Here is a 21843-nt window from a genome sequence, read left to right as displayed (position 1 = left end):
TAACTGAGAAGTTCCCCAGAGATTATTTCCAACTTCATCTAGATACAGGCAGTATCCTAGAACCCATCTCAGTCAGGCTTCAGGCCAGGACATGCAACAGACATAGTGGTGGTACAATAGTATTGAATTATTTATTCAAAGAGTTTGGTTCAATGTTTACGCAAAGCCATTCAAGGGTTCATTACTGAGCATGAGCTCAATATAAGAATATAATGGTGGAGGAACTGATGGATGATCCCTCACAAACAGCCTTGTTCCTGTGGCTGGAACTCTCTGATACAATTGCCCAGAGTCACAGTTGTTCTTCCTCAGAAATGGAGTGGAGATTAGGGGAGCTGCACTAACATTGCTTTAATCATCTCTCTCAGACCACACTGACAGCATCATGATGGGTACTCCTCAGTCTCCAGCGTCCTTGGTTATGTAGTCCCACAGGAATCCATCCTCTCTTCATTCGTGTTCCACATCTATGGGAAGCCACCGGGGGTGGGGGGGAGCTGATACAGCAAGGACTGAAATGTCAACAATATGCAGATGGCAATGAGAGCCTGAAATTCAGGCTATTTATTTAGGTGCCTAACTTTTTGAAAATTTGACCTAAAGTTTAAGTGTCATAGGGTGGGCACTGGTGCAACTATTGACCACAACAGGGAAGGAAGATGAGATAGGAAGAGTTGGATTAGGAAATTAATGAAAGTGATAGACTCTGCATGAACTGATACATGTTTTATTTTTTGGTGCTTCTCATCACAACAGCTCACCAACAACAGTGCAAAAGCCAGCTGAAAGGATCATGCCAGAATGAGCTCAAATCAACATCTCAATAAACAAACTCAGGTATCATCAGTACTCCCCCTAGGATATGACATTGTCAGCATTACAGACATTGCAAGAGGGTTAAATGAAATTGAGCTTCAATTTCAGAAACATGGACGCAGTCACAACTCCCACAGAGGACACTGGAAGCTGCTGCAAAACTCCTCTGAAAGTCAGGCCCATTATTTTTGACTGCTAAGAGTAAAATACTATTAAATATCTTCAGTGTGACATAAAATATTTCCGAGGCTCATTTTAATAAATAAAAATACAAACTCATTGATAACAAATGAAAATGTTTTCTTCTCTTCCCCATGCCTTTTTTTATATCACATGAAGGGTCACTTGAAATCACAGCCTTATTGTGTTATCTTTCAGGTAACCAAACCTTTTCACAAAAGACTAATTTGTATCTTTTTAAATTAAAATGTATAAAATGCTTTCAATTAAAGAGCACAATAGACTCAGAAAAAAAATATCAGGCCAAACTCACTAAAAGTTTCTGCCTCTGAGTTTCCTAGCTGCCTACTGAGTGAGCTGGAAGATAATGCAGAGGTGTAAATGACATTTCACACTTCTTAATTAATGCCAATAACAGGCCCACCGTGTTCTCTTCCAATATCTTCCTCCAGCAAAAACAGATGCAATTCCTTAAGAATATTAGCACAGCTAACAACTCATTGGTAACACCCTGCTGCCAGTCTGCCAGAAACAGCTTGAAGGCCAATGAATAACTAAACTAATTTACTTGTCCCCCCCCCCCCCCCAGTTGAAGGGCCTCAGTGTTTATGTACATCTAGAACTAGCTACACCTACATTAACACATCACTTCTTCCCTTCTCCAGAGCTGCATCTCATCCCAGTATTTCTTTGCCAAAGGCATTTTTACTCATGGAATAATACATTATCCTCCTTTGCACACTACAGGTTAGCTTAAGTTACCATTTTCTCTTCTATTATCTTATACTATTGTTTAATTTCATAGCAAATTCCCCTTTATTCTGTCATAGTATCCAGACTTTCCACACTACCTCTGCATTACAGAATCACAGGACTGAAAAGGACCTCAAGAGATGATCTAGTCCAGTCCCCTGCACTCATGGCAAGATTAAGCATTATCTAGACCAGGGATCGGCAACCTTTGGCCTGTGGCCCGCCAGGCTGAGCCCCCCTGGCAGGCCAGGCTGGTTTGTTTACCTGCCGCGTCCACAGCTTTGGCCAATCACAGCTCCCTGGCCACGGTTCGCCGTGCCAGGCCAATGGGGGCGGCAGGAAGTGGCATGGGATGAGGGATGTGCTGGCTGCCGCTTTTCCCACTACCCCCATTGGCCTGGAGCAGTGAACCGCAGCCAGTGGGAGCCACGATCGGCCGAACCTGTGGACGCAGCAGGTAAACAAACCGGCCCAGCCCGGCCCACCAGGGGGCTTACCCTGGCAAGCCGCGTGCCAAAGGTTGCCAATCCCTGATCTAGACCGTCCTATCTAACTTGCTCTTAAAAATCTCCAACGATAGAGATTCCACAATCTCCACAGGCAATTTATTCTGCGGTTTAACTACCCTGACAGGAAGTTTTTTCTAATGTCCAACCTTAACTGTCCTTGCTGCAATTTAAGCCCATTGCTTCTTGTTCTATCCTCAAAAGTTAAGGAGAACAATTTTTCTCCCTCCTCCTTGTACAACCTGTTATGTACTTGAAAACTGTTATGTCCTGTCACTGTGCCTCACTGGGTGACAGCTGAGGATGCCAGATTCAGGACAAACTGCAGAGAAATAGGGCAGACTCACCCCACGCTGGTAGTTATTCTACCATTATATATAACAAGCCAGTAACAAAAATAAACTACTGTCTCACCACACTGATTAACAAGAAGTCAGAAATGCAGCCTCCTTAGGCATTCCGTCACTTATTTCACCACCAACACACTAGACTTAATTATGATGGTGATTATTAAAAACCAATTTCATCAAAGGGCTCTTCTGTGCTCAAAAGATCAGCTACATACCCAGGTCAATATATAACTCAGATCTTACCCCTTAATCATGCTGTTGCTAATCCTTTAGTATCGAATATCTAAAGGTTTCTTTATAAGAGAACAGTATAAGAAGAGTCAAAATGGTCAAAGAAATCACATATATACAATCATTGCAAAGTTCTTGGATCAGGCTTGTAGCAGTGATGTTGCAGACTGCTGGCTTATAAAGTCTCTGGTAACTTCCAAAAGATTGGCAGATCCTCAGTCCATAGTCAATATACCCCTTTTCATGTAAGTCTATAGTCCAGAGATCAGAGTGAGAAAGAGGCAAAATGGAGATACTTCCAGGGTCTTGTATACCTTCTCCCATGTGGAAGGAATGCTCTCAGTCTTTAGTTTGTGGAAAATTACAAGCACAAGACGGAGTCCAGGGTCACATGTCCTTGCATGCTTTGGTAACTCACAGGAGCAACCATAACCCATATTCTTTCAAAGGCACAGGAAGGCTCACGAGTGGAAATAGGCTTCTTCTATGGACCATTCAGAGAGTTAAATATTCTTTAATGGGCCATCAAACCGAATGGTCCATTTGCAATGTGCTGGCTAGGCTGGATGTTAACACACATTTGAATATAGAGCCAATATTCATAACTTAAGATACAGTGATGATACATGCATATAAACAAGATAAGCATACTTGGCTAATCATAACTTTTGCATTGACACCTTACATGATACACTTTGTACAAGATTTTTTGCAATTGTCTAAGAATGGCAATATTAATTATATATGTTTCAATCATACCACATCACATGTCCCCTCTCAGTCTTCTCAACTCCAGACTAAACAAAACTAATTTTTTCAGTCTTCCCTCAAAGGTCATGTTTTTTAGACCTTTAACAATTATTCTTGCTCTTCTCTGGACTTTCTCCAATTTGTCCACATCCTTCCTGAAATGTGGCACCCAGAACTGGACTCAATAGTCAGAATGGAGTAGAGCGGAAGAATTACTTCTCGTGTCTTGCTTACAATGCTCCTGCTAATACATCCCAGAATGATGTCTGCTTTTTTTTTTTGCAACAGTATTACACTGTTGACTCAGATTTAGCTTGTAATTCACTATGACCCCCAAATTCCTTTCTGCAGTGCTCCTTCCTAGGCAGTCATTTCCCATTTTGTATGTGTGCAACTGATTGTTCCTTCCTAAATTGAGTACTTTGCATTTTTCCTTACTGAATTTCATCCTATTTACTTCAGACTATTTATCCAGTTTTTCCATATCATTTTGAATTTTAATCCTATCCGCCAAAGTACTTGCAACCCCTCCCAGCTTGGTATCCTCCACAAACGTTATAAATGTACTCAATATGCAATTATCTAAATCATTAATGAAGATATTGAACAGAACTGGACCCAGAACTGATCTCTGTGCAACCCCACTTGACTGTGAACCTCTGATAACTACTCTCTGGAAATGGTTTCCTAACCAGTTATGCACCCACCTTATAGTAGCTCCATCTAGGTTGTATTTCCTTAGTTTGTCTATGAGAAGGTCATGTGAGACAATATCAAAAGCCTTACTAAAGTAAAGTGAAGTGAAGTTGACTGGTCTGTAATTCCCCAGGTTGTCTTTATTTCCCTTTTTATAGATTGGCGCTATATTTGCCCTTTTCCAGTCCTCTGGAATCTCTTCTGTCTTCCATGACTTTTCAAAGATAATTGCTAATAATCATAACATGCTACAGTAATTCTGCATCAAATAGGCACCCAAGTATTCTCTGGCTGTGAGTAAAATGGTGCATTTTGTAGCCTGTACTAATTGTGTAGTTCTGTTGGGGGACCCTTGTTATCTCTATAGGATTAGAACTGTCAGTTATTTAGGTATGATTCAGATTCATCCCCTTATTCCTCTACTGCACATAGGCAAATCTGGGAGCTTCCAAAATCCTGTGAATTTCAGATAATCCCGATAAGATTTACTGCAGGGATTCAAGAAAAATACATAAGCAAGTCCAGAGAAAAGATAAAAAATAGAAACATTTTTAAAGATAAGTAAGCCCACTATGAGGGAAGAAAGTCTGTAACTTACATAAACTACCAGCCAAAGACAGACTAATTCTTTTCAAATGCAGGGTGACTTTTAAGTGAAGCCAGCTTGACCCCTAATCACTTTTGGCTACAAATAGCCACATACTGCTGAAAGAATTCCTGAAGTGAAGATAAAGCATGATCCATATACAGCCCGGTAAAGATCTACAGGAAGACTCCCCTTGATTTCAGTGGGAGTTGGATAATGCTATATCACTTGGTACAAGTGCTTATGTATGAGGTTAAAATAGAGACTATTCTTCAGTACTCACGGCCTGGTTTTCTGAAGAGATGAGAGCACACAGCCCCATTTGTCTGCAAACCCCGGGTGTGCAGTACTCCAAAAAAATCAAGCTAGCGGGTCTGTCGGATGATCAGAAATAGGGTATGTTTGCTTCTAACGGGTCCTCCCCAGCTGGTGATAAATAACAGTGCAAATGGGACAAAGTGGCTTTCAATGCAGTTACAAGAAACATGGCTGAGACATGGGTGAAGCCTTTTGCAGTGTGTTGCCAGCACGAGACCATTGTTAAGGCAACCAGCCTAGAAAAAACAACACGTTTACATCTGGTGGGTCTCTTTACTAGCAGGACTGATGTGTTTAGTGTATGCTTTTGAGGATTGAGGTTGTTCTTTCCTGGGCTCAGGTGTTCAGGGGAGCTGGAACAATTTGTCTAATGGAGGTGCTGAGAGCCATTGAACCAAACTGTAAACCCTGTGTATAACGGAAACCACTTCAAGCCGGGGGTGCAGCAGCATCCCCGCATCCCTAGTTCCAGCACCTATGCAAGTGTTGGATAGGCAAGTGTCACTTGTGTAAATTTTAATTGTGATTGTTCACAACCCTCTTAGGCTTTCTCTCGTATAAATGGTAGGTTTTTTGTGGGGACGACGAGGGGTTATGTTTCTAAAACATCTGATTTTTTTGGTTTCCTTTTCTTTTCTGGATCATGTAGTGTGGTGTGTATTCTCAGGGCAGGCAAAGTGTTCTGTTTGTGTACCCATGTTTTCTTTTTAATATTCTTGTGCATCTTACCATTATAATCTGAGAAATGTTTTAACTTTTATCAGCAGGAGAATGAACTAAGTCAGTCCTGAGGAGATGTTGATAAAGAAACTACCATACAGAAAGCACATTATAAATCTCCTAGTGGATATAGCTTACGTTTAATAACATATGATAAAACATATCTTCAAGCCTTAAAATCTATTCATCAATAATAAATACTAATAATATTTAGCATATCTGTATAGGGCATTCTGCCTCAAAGGGACTCCAAAGAAAAATGTGATGAGGGAAAGAGGGAGAGAGAGAGGAACGAAGTTTAAAAAAATAGTTCTGACTGTCCGGGAATAGAGAAGAAAAATGACTCTTGGTTACTTGAAATATTTAAACCATAACTTAATGTCTTTCCAAAAGATATGCTCTATCTCAATCAGAAGTTATGGAATTGATGCAGGAATTACTGGATGAGGTTCTATTGCATGTGTTATGCAGGAGGTCAGACTAAATGGTCATATTAGTCCCTTCTGGCCTTAAAATCTATGATGATTAGATCCTCAGCCTATCATGATTTTGATTTTCTCAGCTATTAGCAAGTACTCAGATACTGCAGAGATGGGTGCTAACTGTGAGAATGGAGATACAGTAAAACCTGTTTTATCCAGTATGTTGGGGAAATGGGGGGTGCCGGTAAGTGAAAAATGCCAGTTAACTAAGAGGGAGGGAGTTTGGGTGTGGGAGGCAGTGCAGGGCAGGGTGCGGGAGGGGGTGCAGGTCACAGGCTCTGGGAGGGAGTTTTGGTATGAGAGGGGGCTTGGGGCAGTGGGTTGGGGCCCGGGAAGAGGTGCGGGGTGCCAGATCCGGGGGGCGCTCACCTTGGGCGGCTCTCCACAAGCAGCAACCTTCCCAGCTGCTCCTAGGCGGAGGCGTGGCAGGCAGCTCTGTGCACTGGCCCTGTCCCACCATGAGTGCTAGCTCTTCAGCTCTCATTGGCTGGGAACCACGGCCAATGGCAGCTGCGGGGACGGCACCTGCGGGTTGCCATTGAAAAGTTACTTTTAGTCACGATTGCCTCACAGCACTATCTGAAAGAAGATTTTCAGTATGCTTATAAAAAGAAATAACTGTAAAGTATCTTTTGGCAAATGTTTACTTTGAAATGGCATCCATTGTTAGGTTTTTTAAAGTTTTCCTCAGAAAGACCACACACAAAGCATACTGCATGGAACTCAACTTATCCTGCCTTTAGAGGATTGAATGCTAAGCTAACACTGCTGAGATCCAAAACTGTGGTCCAAGTCAACAAAATAGTATGAAGTTGTTTTGCTAATGGAACAGGACCTTTTGGTCACTGTTGGAATGCTTCAGATTCTGAAATTCTGTGCTTTATTAAAGACAAGACCCCAGCTGCTGCTAGATTTTAATACAAGATCTTGCAATATGGTATGAGGCGTTTGCAGCAATCTAACATCTTCATTTCCCCTTTAGTCTACACTATAATTGCCACCTTCTATTATGTTTGAGAGTTTATTTCCTGTTTTGGCTGACAGTCATTAATCGCTCTCCTCTGTTTTTTGTTTGTCCATCTGTTTCCGGTGTTCAGAAATACCAAAAAAGCAATCTGCAGCTCTTCATATTTATACTTACAAAGAAAGAACAACAGAGCTCACAGCCATTGTCACAGGGCTAGCTGCATCTCTGTCTCCTTTTGGATCTCTCTGAGAGCTCTCCCTCAAATGGCAGGCCTCTGACAAGGGTTTACTGAGGGGTGGCTTATCCAGAAGGATTCTTTTCTCTTCCTGCTTATTTTTCCTTTCAGCCTCCGATTAAACTAATGCATACAGTAAACTTTCCAATAAACAGGTCAAAATACATTAAAACAGGTCAACGTACAGTATTCATGAATTATTACAAAGCAGTACCAATTCCATCACGGCCACTGCTTCCAAAATTCATCCAGTCTTTGAGAGAAATTAGCCACAAACAGTTTAAAAATGTATTAAAAACAAGAGAAGCAATTATTTCAGCTACAGAACTGACAACAGTGTTTTTTGAGAGAGCCAAAGTAGGTGAGGTAGTACAGGGCTGCCCGGGGGGGGAGCGGGCGCAAGTGGGGCAATTTGCCCCAGGCCCCCACAAGAGTTTTTTGGGGCTCCTGGAGCGGGGTCCTTCACTCACTCAGGGGGCCCCGGAAAACTCTTGCGGGGCCTGGGCACCTGGAGCTTCTGCTGCTCCGGGTCTTCGGCGGCAATTTGACGGTAGGAGGTCCTTCTGCTCCAGGACCCGCTGCCGAAGTGCTGGGTCTTCGGCGGCAATTCAGCGGCTGGGTGGCAGACCCCAGGCCCCCTGAATCCTCTGGGCGGCCCTGAGGTTGTATCTTTTATTGGACCTACTTCTGTTGGTGGAAAGTACAAGGTTTTTTGAACTACAAAGAGCTCTTCTTCAGGTCTAATGAAAGAAATCAGAGTGTCTGAGCTAAATACAAGTTGGGAAAAATAGTTAAGCATAAGGGATAACACTGTAAAAAGTCACTTGATATGGAGTTGGCAATAAGGATTACATTGTTATGCAAAAGCATTTGAAGCGGGTTAGCAGGTGTGTGTTACAGATTGTTGTAATGAGCCATGAAACCAGTCTCCCTGGTAAGTTTGTGGTTTTTAGTGTCTAGCACCACCACTAATTTAAAGTTCCCAAGCTTGCCTTTTGAAGACAGTGTGCAAGTTTCCTTTGATGATGAGTACTGAAAAATCAGATACACTTCTACCCCGATATAACACTGTCCTTGGGAGCCAACAAATCTTACCGCCTTATAGGTGAAACCGCGTTATATCGAACTTGCTTTGATCAGCCGGAGTGCACAGCCCCGCCCCCAGAGCACTGCTTTACCATGTTATATCCAAATTCATGTTATATCGGGTCACGTTATATCAGGGTAGAGGTGTATAGAGTGATCACTTTGTGAAAACTGTTCAACCACAGGTGATATAGTGTTTTTGTATTTTCATATTTTTCAGTGTACGTTCATTCAAGAGCACAATGATAGTCGGATTTCACCCACATAGTTGTTATTGGGGCATATGAGGTACACCCCATATCAGGAGAGGCATGTGTAGGACCCAGGGAGCTTGAAAGAATTGTTGCAGAAGGCATTGATCATTGTAGCAGTGGAGATATGTTTGCATGTTTTTCATCTGTTCTTCTGATAGCTTCTCATGTTGCTTTGAGTTGTCCCATTCTATGGTAAGCTTGCTTCTGATGATGAGCTTGGAAAGTTTTTGGGGTGTTTGAAGGCCAGTGAGGATATTCAGGAAAAATTATTTTAGGATGTGGCCCCCATCAAATATGTGTTGTAATTTTTGATAATATACCATATGGGTTCCAATGTGGGGTGGTAGGTGACACCTAGGGGTGTGCAGTCAGGTTTTCTGCAGGTTCTCCCGGGGTATTTGGATGGCCCTTCCATGAGGTGATCTACTTCTCTGGTGGAATGTCTTTGTTTAGTGAAGGCAGTTTTAAGTGTTTTAAGGTGTGCCCTGGACTTTCTCTTTGGAGCAAATTCTGTGGTATCTCAGTGCCTGGCTGTAAATAACAGGTTTCTGGGTTGGTTGCTGGATCTCTGGAAATAAGTGCGGTGATCCATGGGTTTCTTGTATATAGTTGTTTGTAGGGTTCCTTGTTTAATACAAACGTGTTGTCCAGGAAGTCGATGCTAGTGTGAGAGTGTTCTAGAGAGAATCTGGTGAAAGGGTGGTGGTGGTTGAAGTTGTGGTGGAAATTTATGAGGTAGTTTAGGTCCTCTGTCCAGAGGATGAAAATATCATCAGTGTATCTCAGGTATATTGTTGGTTTTGTGATGCATTTTTCCAGAAATTCTTCCTTCTATATTTTTGTTATTCTCTATAACATTTTGGTACAGATCACATGCTTATATTACACATTTAATCAAATTTTTCCATACGTATTGTTTTCAACACTTATTTGGCTGAGAACGTTAAAGCAGAAATGATGATCGCACTTTAGACTGTGCTATTAGAAGGTCTGATATCATATAATACCAACATGGGTGTTCTCAGCATGTTAAATCAATGCCACACTAAACATTGCAGCTCACCACCTACCTTATTAAATGACTGTTTTTCCTTGAATCTTTGTATATCATTGACCAATTAGCTCCATATTTTTTCTCTTTCAGTATCCTTTGGTTTTGTCTTATTCTGGACAGGTAAACCTTGCCTGACTCCTTTTGTCCAGAATTGTCCCTCTTCTCCTTGGTACATCAGTCTCCCTCTTGGCTGTTATTCTTTTGAAGCTCAGCACTGTGTGGACTTTTAAAATAATATCGAAAATCATCACTATGCTTGACTTGGATATATTTTTTTCTTCTCTCAATTTTACTGTGCAGATCCAAAGGACAGTCTGCTATGTGCATGTTCAATGGGATGGTAAAAATGTTTTAAAAATATCAATGGCAGAAAAAGATATCTTTTTTTAAAGTGCAGAAATTTCAATAAAATGAAAAACCCACCACATGGCACTGTAGTTCAAAAAAAAAAAGGGGGGGTGGGGTCCTTAGCCTGGGGTGCCATATCATGAAATGTTCAACAGGGGAGCCTGAACAAGATTGTATTCTGAACACTAGATTATTCCACATGTTCTTTGCATTAAATGCTATACCTCTTACTCAAGGCTCTATGTACTAAGCAGCATATTAGACTTCTTTTTACAACAAGATCCCCCAATTTATGTGGCGGGGCTGCTCTGAATCATATGGCATTTTACGGTGATGTTAACTGATAAGAAAATGGTTCTAGAGTCTGAGTGGTTCCTAGGCTAGGAGGAGTAGGGGTAGACAGAGGAGGAAGCAGTGACATGGTGGGAGAGTGGAGGTGAGATTTTCAGGAGGTGGCATCTCCCATCCAGGGTTCCTAAGCCTCACCAAAGCAGAGCTGAACTGTGATGTGCAAATCAGGAGCTATGTAGCAAGGTAAGGCATTTGCTAGGCACATTCACTTGCAAGACATACAGCTGAATTCTTGCAGGCTCCAGGAGCCTCAGATGTCAGCTGTAGCCCTCTCCTCTGAGCCCTCTTTACTCCACCACCTTTCACCAAGGTAGAGCTTCAGCATCATGATGGGAAGACAAGGAACAGTGCTGACAAATGATCAACCAATGGGTAAATAGTAAGTTTTTAATACTGAAGTGGCAAAAAGATTTATGTTGTAACTTGTCAAGAAGGTAAATTATGCAACTCTTTGCACAGATGCTTAAATGCATCACACATGGGGCCTTGTTCTTACCTGACTTGCAGCACAAACATCTCATTGTTTAATTAATTCTGGCCACATCTTTTGGGGAGAAAAAATAAAATAAAATAAAATAAAAGGATGCGTTCTGTTTTAGTTGCTGCAATGAAGGTGTTCTCTGCCCTGAAGGGCACACATTGCCATGACAACGCTTGGTAGCCGGCACTCTCAGGACTTAAACCATAACTCCTGATGTGCTCTGTCAACTTCCAAACCAGCATTTCCATACCTAACAAATGAGGAATCAGTTTGGTGATTAAACTGTCTGCACCTGAATTCTCTGCCCCTTTAGTAACGCCAGTTATCCTTGCATTGTTTTATTGACTTCCATTTTCCAAGCCATTGCACTTCCAAATTGTGGCCTCCAGAAGCATTACCCCATTAAGGAAACAATTAGTCTATACTCTGAAACACAACCCACATCTTACTGGCTACCAGTTATAGTTAAGTTCTGCACTTCTGAAGTGCCCACACTGCCAGCTACTTTCAGATAAATTTGTTAGGCTTTGCTGCCATTTTAATCTCCATGGCTGCACTCTATGCAGCTCCGATTGCTTTTGGATAGTTTCTTAGCTCCATTACTAATTGCAAAGGCTATCAGAAGATCTATTTGCCAGGGGAGGTGTTTGCTCACAGAAGAGCACTGGGGTTCAAAACAGAAACAAGAAACAAACATAAACTTGGCAATGGAAATCTTATGGCTCAGTTGTGCTCCTAGGGACTTGCAGCATGCTGGGCAGCAGTGCTGGCTGGTGCAGGGGAAGCTGGACCATGGCTGCACCTTTTGTCTTGCTGCATAACACCATTTATTCAAGGGCAATCTTTCCCCTCAAGGGGAGCACAAAGACCTTAATTAGGCCTTATCCTATCACCAAGAGTGCAAGGGGGAAGGAGGCTCTTTCTGCCCTCCACTCCTTTGCATGCACATGCCGGATTCAGTCACAATCTAGCCTAAGGAGTAAATTAAAGGTAAGTAGTTGGGAACATTCAGTAAGGGATTATTGGAATGGGCCTGCAGATGCTAAAAGCCAGATTAGGAAAGTGCAGGAGGAAAAGTGTCTTGCTGTAAGACTTTGCTTTATGTTCTTTGTTGCCTTAGGCTGGGATATTTCAAAGCAGCCTAAGGGAATTAGGTGCCCAAATTCCAATTCAATTGCATTTAATCCCAATTCAAATTCTTAGTTGGTTCCCCAGTTTTGTTTCCCTTGGAAGGCATTTGTCTATATATGTGTTTCCCCACAGGTGCCCACCACAGCGTCCTGATTCTTAATGGGACCTCTGTGAGATCCCATAATATGAATGTTAAATAATAAACAACAGCAACAGATAACAAATTGTGCCTTTCTGACCTCTATCACTGCTGATTTGCTCATTGTACTCGTTAGTGGCTGATATACCATTCCAGCAGGCATGTCATTGCTTCTGGCTATAGAAGGTGGTGAGTTCATCTGCTTCAAGGTAGTTTTGTCTGTCTAAGTAAAACGCTATGGCTCGCCTGACATTGAGTGTATATAGCATGGCCTTTTGTGAGTTCCCGTGTGGTTTTGGATAAAACGTGGGAAGGTGTATGATTTGGTTTATATGGAAGGATGTAGAATTTTTGGGTGTGGTCACCAAGTGACTGTCTTTAATGAACTCCGTGTACAGGGGCTTGGCCATCAGTACCCCAGTCTTGCTGACTTGTCTGGCTGAGGTGATTGCAACCAAGAATGCAACTTTCATGGATATATGAAGGGGTGAGCAGGTCGCTAACAGTTCAAAAGATGCTCTGGTGAGACATTTAAGTACAAGATTCAAGTCCCAAGGGGGTGTAGGTTGTTGGGTAAATGTTCTGTATCCCAATGAGGAAGCATTTAGTGATTGGGTGTGCAAAGACTGACGTTTCATACAACTTATGGTGAAAGACCGTGATAGCCGCTAGGTGTACTTTGATAAAGCTTATGGATAAGTCTGATTCTTGAGTGCGAATATGTAATCCAGTATGACTGGGAGAGGTGCCGTGACTGCAGTAAACTGTTTTTGTTAGCACTATAATGAGAATCTCTTCCATTTCTGGAGGTAAATATTGCCCTAAGGACTTGGGTTCCAGACCCACCCTGGAGCAGAAAAGTGGGCACTTGTGTTTCATTGCTGATGCAAACAGGTCTACAGATGAAAAGCCCCATTCTTGGAATATTGAGTGGAGGACACTGTCGTGTATTTCTCATTCGTGTTCCTGGGAGAAACATCTGCTTAGTGTGTCCGCCATTGTGTTCTGGCACCCTGGGATGTAAGATGCTGAGATGTTTATGTTGTGGTGTCTGCACCAATTCCATAGTTTCATGGCTTCAGTGCAGAGTGAATGGGAATGAGCCCCTCCTTGGCAATTGATATAAAATATGCATGCTAGGTTATCGGTCAGTATGCAGATTGATTCATTCTGTATGATCGGAAGGAAGAGTCTGCACACATTGTATAGCGCTCGGAGCTCTAGGAGATTGATGTGAAGTTGGGTTTCTGTCACTAGCCACCTGCCTTGTATGGTGTGCTGGTCCAAGTGAGCACCCCAGCCTATCAATGACTCATCAGTCATGATTATTAGTGATTGTGGATCCTATTGGAAAGGAATCCCTGTGCAGACATTTTCTGGTTTTGTCCACCATTGCAGGGCTGCCCAGAGGAGGGCGCAAGAGGGGCAATTTGCCCCAGGCCCCACAGGGGCCCCCTGAGTTTTTCGGGGCCTCTGGAGCAGGGTCCTTCACTCGCTCCGGGGGCCCCGGAAAACTCTCGCGGGGCCCAGGCCCCCGGAGCTTCTTCTGCTCGAAGTGCAGCCGGCTCTTTGGCAGTAATTCGGCGGCAGGGGGCCCTTCCGTTCCGGGACCCGCCGCCGAAGTGCCCCAAAGATCTTTGGCAGGGGCCCTCCACCGCCGAATTACTGCCGAAGACCCAGCTGCACTTCGGCGGTGGGTCCTGCTTCGGCGGTAATTCAGCGGCAAGGGGCCCCCACCGCGGGTCTTCGGGGCACTTCGGTGGCGGGTCACGGAACGGAAGAGCCCCCCGCCGCTGAAGACCCCAGGACCCTGGAATCCTCTGGGCGGCCCTGCACCGTTGTTGTGATGCAATGACCTTTGGAGGTACAGTTACTCTTTTGTTTAGACTGTGTTTGATGGGGTATAGACTATGCTCAGCCAGCTCTGTGGGCAATGCATATGTAGTCTTGTGTGTCTCACAATGAATGTTGTGGCTGCCATGTGACAGGTTTTGGCGGATATTTAAGGGCTGCTGATAACTGTTGAGATGAGGTTGTTTAGTGTAATGAATCTGTGGTTAGGCAGCAATGCTCTGGCCTGTGTGGAATCGAGGTAGACCCCAATGAACTCTAGTTCTTGCACTGAGGTCAGTGTAGATTTCTGTACATTTATTTGCAATCCCACGGTCTGGAACAAAGCAATTGTGGTCTGCACTACGATTGTTGCTTCTTCCTGAGTTGTACCTTTCAGTAGACACTTGTCTCGGTTTGGGAAAATCATTACCCCTTTTTTTCATCAGTGGGCAGCCACTACTGCAAGGGTTTTGGAAAAGCCAAAGGGTAGTACTCTGTACTGGTAATGATTGGCCCCACCATGAATCTTAGAAATCGTCTGTGAGCCCGGTGTATAGTAATGTGAAAATAAGCATCTTCGAGGTCAAGGGCTGAAAACCAGTCCCCCCTGGCTAGCACTGGTATAATTGTGGCCATTGTGACCATTTTAAATCTGTGATTTTGCACACTTTTTTGAGCTTCCAAAGGTCTAAGATGGGTCTCCATCTGCCATTTCTCTTTTTGGTGAGAATATAATGGGAGTTAAAACCCTTCCCCCAGTACTGAGTGGGAACTTGCTCCACAGCACCCAATTGCAGAAGATGGTTCACTTCTTGTTGTAGAAGGTGCTCATGAGAAGGGTCCCTGAAGAGGGATGGGGAAGTGGGTAGGGTAGAGGGTGGGAAAGAAAGGGAATAGCATAACCTGATCTATTGATCTCCAGTACCCATTGGTCCATTGTTATTGCTGCTCAGGCATAATGGAATGGTTGCAGGTGGTGGCCAAAAGGTTTGGCAGAAGTAGTTGAGAGTGCCATGTTGTGGGGAAGGTCATTCGGGCCCCTGACCAAAACTTCAAAACTGTGGCTTAGTGGTGGTCGGTTGCGAAGATGAGGACTAATTGGGGGTGGGGGGGTTGCATCTTTGTGAACATTGTTTGTTTCTGTAAAAGCAGCAAAGAGTCCTGTGGCACCTTATAGACTAACAGACGTATTGGAGCATTAACTTTCGTGGGTGAATACTCACTGCGTTTACCATCATAGTGACGTTTAGCCTTCTTATACCTCTTTAAGATAATATACAACTGGTTTGAGATTGTAAACCTCAGTGCAGTTAGAGGTATAAGCAACTCTGTGCAATTTCCACAAAACAGAGGCAGATTGGCTACAACTAATGACATTTCTGTTATGTCATGATTCACATCAACTCCAAGGTAATTTTAGATAACTATTTGTTAGGCACTGAAAACATGCCAATCTGTATTCCTCCACTGAGGGTTACACATATGCACTGTGTGTCCAGAGTTGGAGAATTTGAAAGTAGTGTCTGTTGGGTCCATGCATGCAACCTGGCTTGCCTTGTGCTTCCATCCGAGGTGATAAAGGGCAGGGAAGACCAACCCTGTCTCCAGTTCCTTTTCCACTGTGACTATGACAAATCTGAAGCAGAGGGGGAAAAGGATGGGAAGTGGAACACACATAGGGACCACACATTTTGAAAAACCTCCAGTCACGTTTTTCTTCTTTGTTCCATTGCAGGAATCTAGGTTGAAACATACTATATCTGTTTTCCTTTTGCTCTCTTCCACTGCTCCTAGTCAACGTTCTTTTTCATCTTCCTCATCCACAATTATCCCACCCATTGTTCCAGCTGGCAGCTTCTTTAATCGTGCTTTTCCCTGCATGGATCTGGTTTCACAGCTGCTGTCTCAGCCTCTCCATCTTCTTCAGAAAGGAAATCAATTTGGACTTTAGACCTAAATAACCACACTCATCTTCATTCAGAAATTAGAATGTCTTCCACATCAGGCTGCCTAGGATCCAACAGTATCTCTTCTTTTCACCCAAGCATTTGATTTTCTCCCTTTTTTAATTCCAGTGTTGGAACCTAGCCTCAGTGCTTCAAAATGACAAAGTCCAGCTCACTCAATCAGGCCCAGAGACATAGCTTCCAAACAAAGAAAAACAGTTTGCCAACCACTTCTTAGTTTCAATCACTCACCTCTTAAAAGGTCAATAACCACTGCTGTAATTCCAGGAATTACTCCCTTTCGAGCTCCTTTTTGCATGTCTAAGATGCCCAGAAAAAGAGGTGTCTTATAAGGAACTTTTATCATACACAAAATGAGAGGCTGTTTGAATCTGCCAAATATGTGATTACTCAGTAATCAAATACATTTAAAGAGTACAATGAGAGTATTTAATAAGAATGACTAGCAAGTTGTTTTTATGATACAAACTTAAAATATAGTATTGATGCTTAGAGAAATTCCAAAAATGCATGCACTGCCAGGAAATCCATTTATGATTATAGCTAATCATATTATTTCAAATTATTTGGAAGTCATCCAATTTCCAGAATTTTATTTGAAAACTACAGTCACTCTGGATTTTTGTAATGTTTGGTTTAAAGATGGGTACTGACTTTAAAATTAACCAATAATCTTATTCTTGCACATGAAAAAGCATTTAATTTTAATAATTTTATAATGCCTCATTTGTACAATGTTACAATAAAGTAGATGATTTTTGGGCACAGAACATACAAGGGAAAGTGTGAAGGGTTAATAATATTGTCATTGTAGGGACTGGTTGATAGCTTAGTGATCAAGACCCCAATTCAGTAAATTACATTTATTAGATTTAAGCACATGCTTAAATGCTTTATTGAATTGGTGCCTACAAACATTATACAAAAAGGTTGGTTTGGATTTTGGATTAAAAGTAATTAATACATGTATGTTGTGGAAAACATAAGAAAAATTATTCCAGAACAGACCCTGGATTTGGTCTGACCATTAGAAAGAAATATGTCTCTCAGCTGCTGAGTTTGTGCTAATTGAAACAGGCCTGCCAGTTTGCAAGGTCTGTGCTAATTGTAGAAAAACATCCAGAGACAAAGAGTTTGTTCTAAAAGTAACAAGATAACAGCTGTCCTTTATGACTGGTACAACTTTGTTTTCCTGAACTCCAGAATAAGATTTGTGAGAAACCTCCCCCCCCATGCTTATCTTGTTTGTTTCCTTTTAGATGTAACAAGTGGGATGAATAGACTTATTGAAGTCTGCCATGTCCCAGTGATTTTAGAATGGTTATGTTAAAGGATGGGTAGGTGATAAAATGCAGATGTGACAGGAAATATGTTGGAGTGTGAGTGTGATTTTATGTATGATTGAATGAGGAAATGAAGATTAAAGGTTGAGGTGCCAGCCTTAAAATAAGACCGTTTGGCTGAAGAACACAGCGGATGAGATAGCCCGATAACCCTAAGGGCATACTTGCCCCAAGGACAGGAGGGCCAAAGAACTGAAGAACAAGATAACATACTGTCATTGCTGTGCATTCTGTGTGATTGACTATCACTTCAAACATGAGAACAGCATGACAAGGCAAATACATGAGGATGGACCCCTGTAAGAACAGACCCTGAAGACTAAGGACTTTGGGTCTGATTCTGCAAACCAACTTCCAGGAACATCAGATGCGCAGCTGACAAGGCCCTGCTCTCTCTTCGTGTCCAGGCCACCTGGCCAGTGGCTTGGCACAAGGAACTCTAAGGCTAGTAACTATGATAACAACCTTGCAGAACCTGTGTGTGTATGAATGAATATGTGAATGAATGTGAAATTGAATGGAATGTTATAGCTATAACTGACTGCTTACTTCTTTCTGTATTCACAATAAATGCGGCATATTGCCTTATCCCCTTTAATAAGATCCTGCAGGTTTTTATTTTCTTGGTATAACATGGAGCACTAAATTAGGAAAACACAAGTAGAAAAACTACACTACACAACTGGTGTGGATCAACTGCCAATGGAATAAGGCACTTTAAAAAATATGTTCTGTATGTTTTTTCTTCTTAACACTTTATTCCATTACTTCCACTCCATAGCAAACTTCTATTAATAGAGAAACCCAAGTAATTCAGGGTAATTTTTCTATCAAGCTCAATAAAAGTTATCTGTACAATAAACCATGACTGTGACAGAAATGTATGTTTAAAAAAAAACCAGTATGTGTGTGTAGGAGAAATAAGTTTTATACAGCAGATTACTGAAGAAAATTGCCCTTTAAGCAGAATAGTAAACTTGAAAGCTAGCCAATTAAACAGGCAACTTGAAAACTAGTCAATTTCAAAAAATGAGTTAAGTAATTTCAGGTGCTGCATCTGCCACTCAGGGCCCTGCCAATTTTTCTGGTTTTGCAATCACATTTTTCTATTTCTTAAAATATTTTTTCTCCCTTGCTATTGTGTGAAAGACCCAAGCAAATAGGGAAGGAGAATTAGGCCCCAATTTAGCAAGCTGTTGTGCATGGGCAGACCCTTATGCCTGCAAGAATTACCAATGAATTCAATGGGGATTCTCCATGGGCCCAGGAAATGCCTGTGTAGAGAAATTTGCTGAATTAGTGTGAAATTGATTATATACAAAGTGCTGTCAAATGCACAAATAAGAGAGAATATTTTTCATCCCTTTCTTGTGGTGTTAGTAATCACAAGTGTTACATGTAAGAATAGGTTAAAAAAAACACCAAAAAGGACAGCATTTTGCATTGCTGGTGTCCCTATAAATTCTAAACTTAAAACAGAATTATAGCTGGCAAGGTTTATTAGTAGCCAGTAAAGTGTTCAGCATACATTATGGAAATACAATATGTGACTCAGAATTCTGAAAAGAAGCTATTTGAAACCAAAATGATCTCATCTTCTGTTTCAGTGAATTTCTCCTGTCCGATAATTTCAGTTTGGTCAAGTTCCCCATCACCAATGCATTACCCAATTGCATTGGATATGCTGCTTTAGCCAACATCCTCATCTTCCCCAGCATTTTCCCCAAACACTTTTGATATAACTAGAGCAAAAAATTGGGGTTGTTTTGTTTATCAAATCGTAGTGCAACACCTACATAAAACAAACTCAATGTACAGTAGGTTCCTCAATTCCTTTTTTAAGGAAAACTATAATCCAGAATGAAAAACCATGCCTTCAGAATAAGTCTTCTCAATAAATCTGAATGTAGTTTCCTTTAGCTCTCCTTGACATGACCCTGACGGTTAATGGGTTTGGGATAATTTGAAATTGAAAGAGTACAGTCATTATCTTAGTCAGGGAGACTTTCACTATCTATACCAATTCTTAGTAAACATGTTTTATAGAATGAAATAAATCAGCATACGCATGTGGTGAGACACAAATGATTAATGCTATTAGGATTAATGCTATTAGCTTCTTCTAAAGATTTGATAATATATAGTTCTCCTTTGATTCCTCTCTGCCCAGCTCTAGCTTGATTTAAGGAAGCAGATAGCTTGTTCTGGTGGATGTATAATCTTCTCTTGGTAACAAGAAATGTTTGAGCTTGGGGTTTTGAAATCCTATGTCCTGGAAGGGTAAGACCCTGATATGCAGAAGCGACATTAACTCCACTTAAGTTTTGTGCAAGTTCTTTAAAATCATGATTTCTGGCAAGGCCTCTACAATCTTACATGATAACATATTTCACCTACTATGCTGAATACTTTTTATGGCTTATTGATACAATGTAATGGCTTTTGAGCTCATGAGAAACTTACAGGTGAGTTTCGAGTTTTGTGATTGCTTGATAATTTCTTTTGCTTGATATATACCTGAACAGAGACTAGTTAAGATGTCATCTTGTTTCAGAACAATGGCAAACTATTCTGCAAGGCTTTTCTTCAATTAACCTACCTACCATCATTTCTTTTAGAAATACATTCAGTTAAGTAATAATCAGAGCACTCTGTTTTTAACATGCCATTCCTTGCTTCCAGAGGAATATAAAATAATACATGTTCACAATCAGTAGATACATTTGTTGCTTGGGAATCTGGTCACTCAGTGAGAATCATCTTGGATATTTCTGAAGTCCTTATTCCACCTTGAGCAATACCATCCTGCCTCCAGTTCCTAATGTGGCTTAGCAAGCTTTCTCAGGACATCTTGAAATAGACTGTACACTTTTTGGGGCAGAGACTGGGTCTTCTTCAGTGTTTGGAAAACATCTTGCACTTTTTGGATGCCACTGCAATAAAAATAATGAACCACCACCACTACCTTCAGGCTTGGAGAGTGGAGTTATGTCTCCTTTAGTTTTCGCTATGAAATTTTTTTTAAAGCAGTGCAATTAACATTTTGAAATTAAACTATTTATTAAAATTTCTTTTTCTCATGAGCTCCAGTTTGCATGCAGAGACACGAAGTTAGCTCTTTGGCTGTGTCACAGATTTATAGTTTATTCACAGTGTGAACAATAGCAAATATAAGCAGCAAGCTAATGGGCTGAGCAGAAACCTAGCTGGAGCTAAAACATAGCTAAGTAAGACTGATGTTACAGTACAGTAGCTGCAACAAGTCAATGCGTATCCTTCAGCTTATTGCGTACTTGTGTGTGGGCACAAGAGGCCCAATATAGAAACTGAATGAATTTTTAAGAGGAAGAAACCTGTTGTGGCTGACAAAGTCCAATTTCTCCCAGATTTTTGTGGTGAAATGCTGGTTAAAGCTATAGTTGCTAAACAGCTAATGGACAACAAAAATATAAAAGACAATTTTAAACACTGGTCCAAAAAGAATCAATTGCACAATCTTAAAATGAGGACGTTTTTCTGTCGGGTGAGTGTATGTAGGCTGGATGTTTGGAGTGATTTCAGTTCTAATTTTTATGCTAGCTTTGTATCTTTGAGCTATTTTATAAGATTTTAAGTCAGCCTTTGCAAGGTTATTGCTGACCTAATGCCTCGATAGACTTTATGCCAAAAGAAGCTGATGTCAACAGTTACATGGTGGGATTTTTGCAGGCTTCTTGTGACATCTGCTAAAACTGGGAGGACAAATGATTTGCATAAAGATTACCCGATTCTTATTAGGTGATGCCGGTGACTTTAAAGGGGGGATGCCTCATTCTGATTAACTAAGGAATTCCTGAGGAGAAATTACACGGGGGAGAAAAAAGGAATGCATAATCCTGAAAAGTTGGAGGAAAAGGTGAAACCACTGCTCATGTCTTCTGACCTTGTGATTCCAAAATCCTGGAAAAAGAAGGCCTGTACTTTCTCCACCTCTCCGGCTGACCACCAAGGCACAGGTGGAGAAATTTACAATATCTATGACCTACAAGCAAAAAGCCTCTGGCTGGCCAACAAATCCATGGACAATAAGCAGCTAAGAAAACCATCAGCAAATCTGCAGTACCAACTTCCTGAAGCTGAATGACAAAGTCATGACAATCATTTTTCATAATAATCTATTAAAAAATTAAATGTTTATTGGCCAGAGGATACTCGTAGCGAATCTTCTTGCATCTCTTTTCCAACCACCAGGTAACAGGCAGAGTGAGTATGTGTGTACATGCAGAT

This window comes from Mauremys mutica, chromosome 1, assembly GCF_020497125.1.
Source record: "Mauremys mutica isolate MM-2020 ecotype Southern chromosome 1, ASM2049712v1, whole genome shotgun sequence".
NCBI lineage: Eukaryota > Metazoa > Chordata > Testudines > Geoemydidae > Mauremys > Mauremys mutica.
This window is presented reverse-complemented; position numbering follows the sequence as displayed.